This window comes from Embiotoca jacksoni, unplaced genomic scaffold (assembly GCF_022577435.1).
Source record: "Embiotoca jacksoni isolate LCO1_2020_lvr unplaced genomic scaffold, fEmbJac1.0.p SCAF_10, whole genome shotgun sequence".
Lineage (NCBI taxonomy): Eukaryota > Metazoa > Chordata > Actinopteri > Embiotocidae > Embiotoca > Embiotoca jacksoni.
Genome location: NW_027185230.1, coordinates 10472365 through 10478731, shown reverse-complemented (window position 1 = coordinate 10478731; position 6367 = coordinate 10472365).

Genomic DNA, 6367 nt, shown 5'->3' with positions numbered 1-6367 from the left:
GTGCACTCTTAGTAAATGCACATTTCTGAGGTGTTTCACTCAAACTTTCTACGTTACTATATATTTATACTCCACAACATTTCTGAGAGAAATATTGTACGTTTTACTCTTTTATTTACCTACTATATATATCAGCATTATTTGTTCGTATTAAGCTACTTTAACTTACCTTAAATTAAATTATGCACTGTAGTATAAATGACGGTGATGATGAATATTATTATCATGTAAGTATTGTTTTATTCTTAGTGAACTCTGTAAACAAATGCACACATTATTTGATTCATGGTGTTATGCGAAAGTATATTTTTAGACTGTGATATGAGGTTGTTGTTTTTTTTTACAACCTACTACCCAATAAAAGGAGCTGAACACTTCCTCTTACATCATCACCAATTAAACCATTAAATGTCCCTTTCTGTTCTCATATGACAGATTTTAAACTCCACTCCCGTCTTTTTAAATCTACGTCTCCGACTGCATGTTCTGCACAGAGTTTACATTCATGCACCATGTGGGAATATTTTCTAACTGATCTATTTTTGGTGCCCCCCCACCACCACCACCACTCCTCCTGAGCCAAACAGCTGCACTTATTATGTGCAATACAATACAAATCCAATAGGCCTGCTTGCACTTGCAATTAAGAGACCGTATTGATTATGTAATTCTTGTATTCAGCAAACATAGCTACGAGTTAACATTAAGCCATTTTAAAGAGTCAGTCAGTGAGGCAACAAAGCGTGGCCCAGTTATTGTAATGCGTGTGGGACGGGAGCCTGACGTGAAACATGTTGAAATGAGCCTCAGCGTCTGTGGAGCCACTTTGATTTATAGACTGGTGGTCTGTGCGTCCCGGAGGGCCACTTTAAGTCCGCTAAAAGTTTGGTTTAAAATAAACAGCTGCCAGTCATCCAGGATGTGCAGCAGTCTTCGGCCAGCTGTCGCCCTCTGGTGGCGCCTTCGTTGGAATGTCTAGTAATTTGCCACTGGGCTCCCCCCCCCTGTCTGTGTCTGCTCTGTAATTACGCCACGTTGGACGCCTAATTGGCCAAACATTTTGCCTGCGAAGACATTTGTACAAAACTGGGGGTTAAGTCAAGCTTGAAGAAGTGACTAAACAGGCTCCTGGTGAGCTACATGATGGGAGGAGAGAGTGAGCTCACGTGGAGCAGAAGGTTTGAGATTAATTACGGAATAAAAAGTTAAAAGTCATAGATGGGGTCTCCAAAGAAATCTTTGTAATATCAGATTAAACGAAAAAAAAAAAAAAATCCAGTGTTTCCCTTTGATTCGGACCCCCTGCCCTCCCTGAAATAAACACGTTCAGAACCTAGTATACGGCCGGACCCCCTGTCAAACTGGAGGGCTTTTAATTTCTTTATAGCTCCGCCCCCTCTGTTACGGTCGTCCAGCTGAAAATATAGTATTTATGTTATTTGACCTAATTTCTGATCAGCCGTTTGTTTCCAGCTCGGTGTGAGAGTCTCTGCTGTGTTTCTGTCCTCTGATCTCTGTGTGTCTGACTGTGGGCGGAGCTCCACCTCCACTGCACTGAAACAGGTGGAGGGAGCGAGAGGAGACGGTCCACTCGTTAATCGCGCTGATAGCGTCGTTCTCTCTGACAGATTAAAAAAAAAAAAAATAAAATAAAAATACTGAAATGAATCGCTAAATATACCCGGGCGGCCGAAAACATTCCTCTTTAAGTAAAAGTTAGGACTTTAAAACATAAAATATTTCTGTATGACTATTTAAAACTCATAGAGATCTTTCAGAGTTACAGAAAAGTGATCAATATCAATATAAACACTATCAGAAGCCTTAAACAGGAGAAATCACAGCTCTTATTCCTTTAAAACATCTTTACGGACAGGTAATTAAATCAGCAGCAAATCTGTGGCCTCTTATAATGAGAGGCGTTTCTAATATTTTGTCAAACCAATTAATATAAAAGTAGGATGAGCAAAATATTAGGAACACCCCAATAACACCACCACAAAAACTCAAAATGATCATTAAAATAAACAAACACGTCCCTCAATCAGACAGATAATGTTTTTAGCTCTTAAACAGGGTTGATTGAAGTAAAGCCTACTATTTATAGAGCTCTTTTAAAAGATATGTAAAAGTGCTGTAGCGTACAACATCAAAGTGTTTTGCCCACATTATGCACATTTTTTTTTCCGTCCGGCTAAATCATAAATTATAATAACGGTGAACACAAGGAACCCGAGCAGCAACACACAGCGAGCGTTTGATGTTCTGACCAACAGTCCGTTAATTAAACTTCAACCGTTAGCTCGAGGTGTTTAATGTCTGATTCTTTCCTCACATATTTGCATAATTAAGCACCGGTTATGCAAACACATCATTACTTATGTAAGAAAAAAAAAAAAGAAAAATTGAAAATGTAAAAATAAGAGAGAGACCAGCCGAAGAGTCAGGATGTGTTCCCCAGTTTGAGAAGACGGTGGAGAAACATTACACCTGCAGTTCATTAGATAAATCTGGGACGCCGCCGGAGCGCCGCAGGCGCCCTCGGACGAAGAGAAATTTGAGGAATTAAGAGGAAAATCCCAAGAAAGGAAGGACCAGTGTGACAGAAAACAACAGAGGGGATGGTTCATAAACACCAAATTCGTGACGGTGCATGCCGAGAAGCTTAAATTGTCGATGACGCGTATATTGTGCGTGTATGCGCGCGTCATTATTCAACCCCGGGAAAGAAGTCCTTCAGAGAAACCGTACAGATGCTGCGTGTACGAATGCCTGGAAGACAACGTGTGTGCTGCAGCTGCGATGTCACAACTTATCAACTTGTAACACCTGGTGGCTGAACGACATGAAACAACCCCGAGGGAGGCGTTTTGGCTGAGCAACAGGAAGCAGAAAAAAAAAAAGAAAGAAAAAAAGAGAGATTCAAGGACGATAGAATAAAACGAATTGATTTTTGGCCACTTCAAGACAACAATGTTATTCAAGGTACATTTTTATTTTGTCAGCACTCGCATCAGAATAAATGCCGTTTCCGTAAATGGTCTCCACGTTCGGTCTGGGACGATTGGACTGTGCAGTTTAGATTTGAGCGATAAAGCTTCTCGATGAACATTTTCAACCTGATTTTGATATTAAAAATTCAAAACAACTGTTTCCACTCTGCAGCATCATCACTTCAAGCTAGTCTTACTTTTTTTTTTTTTTTTTTTTTGAAGAGTCCTGCAAATAATTTAAAAAAAAAAGAAGTAGCGACCAAAGAGCAGATATTTAGTGATTGCCATTAATAATTAAAACCATCATCAGGTCAAAAGTTGAATCTGTCCAATCTCTCCGTGTTTAAGGACAAATACCTGCAAAAGAAATTCTGTGCTTTAATTACCAAGCGTTAGCGTGCTGAAACCAGTAGTCCTCAACTGTTTGCGCTGGATGGTAGCGTTTTGCTTAAAGCACTGCAGCCTTGGTAACAACTGTTTTGAGTAACTCACGTGCCTGAAAAACCCATTAAATACGTAACGGACTTCGCTAGTCGCCAACGTCCCTCGGCGAGCTCTCCAAGGCCTGTTGCTGGCTCAGCTGTTGTTCGCGAACACCGGCTGATATTTGAGGTTTGTGTTGTTCGAGGTTTCAACCCAGTGGAAGCAACAAAACACAGTCGAGCTCAAAACCGCAGACATTTTACAACACTATTTCATTATATAGCAAAAAAAAAATGACACGGAGGATGTCTGCAACGGTGACGGCTCGGCGTAAAACCGCTGCGGGACGAGAAATAACGAGGAGTGTTTTTGTCTCGGTCGGTGGATGAAATGAAGGAAGTAACAGGGCGGGGTGTCTCTTCTGGTCACGGCACTGTGCTGTGAAACTGTCCCCACCCGGGTAGGGTGGTGGGGGGGTGGGGGGGGGTGGGGGCAGAGACATGACTGGGCAGTTTCTGGACAGCCGGAGACCTTTTAACAGAACGGCAACTGGATGAAGTGTTGAAACATTTAGGTTGTGTTATAAAGCCCTTTTTTTTTTTTTTACTTCTGTATTCATTTAAACAGCATTTTGCACCGTGAAAGGATGCATGTAAATACTGTATATGAATTCATGTAAATCTATTAAAACGGGCGCTTCAGCCGGATTTATGATGTAAAATATGAGCGACAGTAACTTCATATCTGCAATTACTTGGAACCAACACTTACATAACTATTAGCAGTTCAATCAAATCAAATTTACTCCATTTTAGCTCCATTTTTGGTCTCCACCAATTCCCGAGATGATTTGGGAGGTTTGTGATACTGACTGGTGTTTTTTTTTATTTTGTACCTCCCATTGATATCAAGGAGGTTCGGTTAAATAATATAAACACCTCTCTGGTATGACGCAGAAAGCCCCACAAACTGGAGCTGAAAAAAAAATAACCATGAAGTTGAATCGACACCTTTTTAAAGACAATTCAGACAAAAATGTAACGTTTATTTTATTGTGGGACTGCTGTATTAGACCGTACTGGGGTCAGCTAATTATACATTAAATTATCATGATAAAACAATAAGTAAAATGTAAAACTTCAAACACGTACTAAACCTCAAAGCAGTCTCTTTGTTGTTGTTTACTCCACCTTACTGTTCTTCAGGTCTCTCTTCTCCCTAAATGTGGTTATCCTCATTAAGCTTGTCAGCTCCATTGAGCTTCGTCTCATGAGGCAAACAGGATTAGGATAAACTAATACTGGTCCCTATTTAGTGCTTAAAGGTCTCCAGATGAGCTTTAATGCAATTATGACCGAAAAAAAAAATATATAATTAAATTACGCACTGCTGATCGTAAGCTGCGTTTAGATGCAGTAAAACAAGGTTCTGTGGCCGAGTTAAAGGGTTACATCATCATAACTACACGCGCGCGCACACAAAAAAAAAAAGGGTATTTAGAATTTCTCCAAATGGTATCCAGATACTCACGCGAGTCTGGTGGAATTAGCTCGAGCACATTTCTTACTGCCACAGTTTTCACACCGAACTGAAGTGACGCCTCAAACGTACACAAACTCCTCCTCTTCCCTGCGCCGTCAACCGCTGAGCCGCGTGACCCAGAGTTTCTGGACCGTGGCCTTCAAGGCGACAGGAAACCCATTTAAACTCAACCCATTAACGCTTCCTCTCCTTTCATCCAACAGACAATAGAAGTCATTTTTTTACTGCTGAACTGACAGTTGAGATTGCGTGAACTGACAGATGCTGTCAGGTCATTATTCTAAGTTCGGTGTTTACAGTACACACTTCAATTCCATTTCAACTGCTTTCGTCTTTATCGCAACTGGCATTTTAACCCGTTTTTATCTCTTATTGAAATGACACTTCCAACTGCTTTCATCTGTCGCTTTTCAACCGACACTTCAGCTGCTTTTGTCACAGTCATCAACTGACACTTAAACTGGTTTAAATCTCTTTTACTGACATTTCAACTGCTTTCATCTCTCACTCTTCAACTGCTTTCATATCTTACTCCTGACATTTCAACAGATTTCATCCCACTCCTGATATTTCCCTGTCATATTTTATTCTTCAACATACTTTTAATTAATTTCATCTCCGATTTAAATGGCATCTTAACTACTTTCATCTCACTCTTCAACTGACTTTTCACTTCTACATTTTAATCTTCTGACATTTTACCAGTTTTCATCGCTCACTCTTCAACTGGTTTTATCTCTCTCCTGTCATTTTAGTGTTACAATTTCTTTCAGCACTTCCACTGCAGCTTTTTTTTTTTTAGTAAGCTGTATTTCAAAGTCAACTTCTTTGAGGGTTTCCTTTCAAAATGTCTCGTTTTCTACATTTAAATCGTGTAATCTTTGCGACATAACCCTTTAAAAAAAAAAAAAAGGTGCTTTTACCATATTTGAGAGATTTTCAAAGTGCTTTTCGAAAAGAGGCCGAACTAATCCGACAAACGTGTAAAACCACACCCGGCAAGAAATGAGACAGCGACGTAGTGAGGCATGAGCTAGCCGTTTATTGTTATTGAGGAAGTTAACGTTGGTTAACTGCATTGAAAGTCATACAATAAAACCTCTCGAGCTTCGTGAGACGTCCCCTCCCCGCGTCCCGGGGAGAAAGCTGTAGGAATATACATTTAGTATATTTTATTGGCAAGTAGATATGTTTTTAGTAAGTACATTCTCCTCTACCTGGTACTCATGTACAATATACATGTTAAAAAATATAGTTTGTTTGCATTGCGATCACCGTTTTTCCTTTTTTTTTTTTTTTTTTTTCTCTTCTTTTGTTCAGGATGTTTAAGGATGAAATAATTCACATTTAGGTGTTTACAGGTTCTTGAATGGCGGTGGAACTAAAGAGCACTGTGTTTGTAGTTGTTT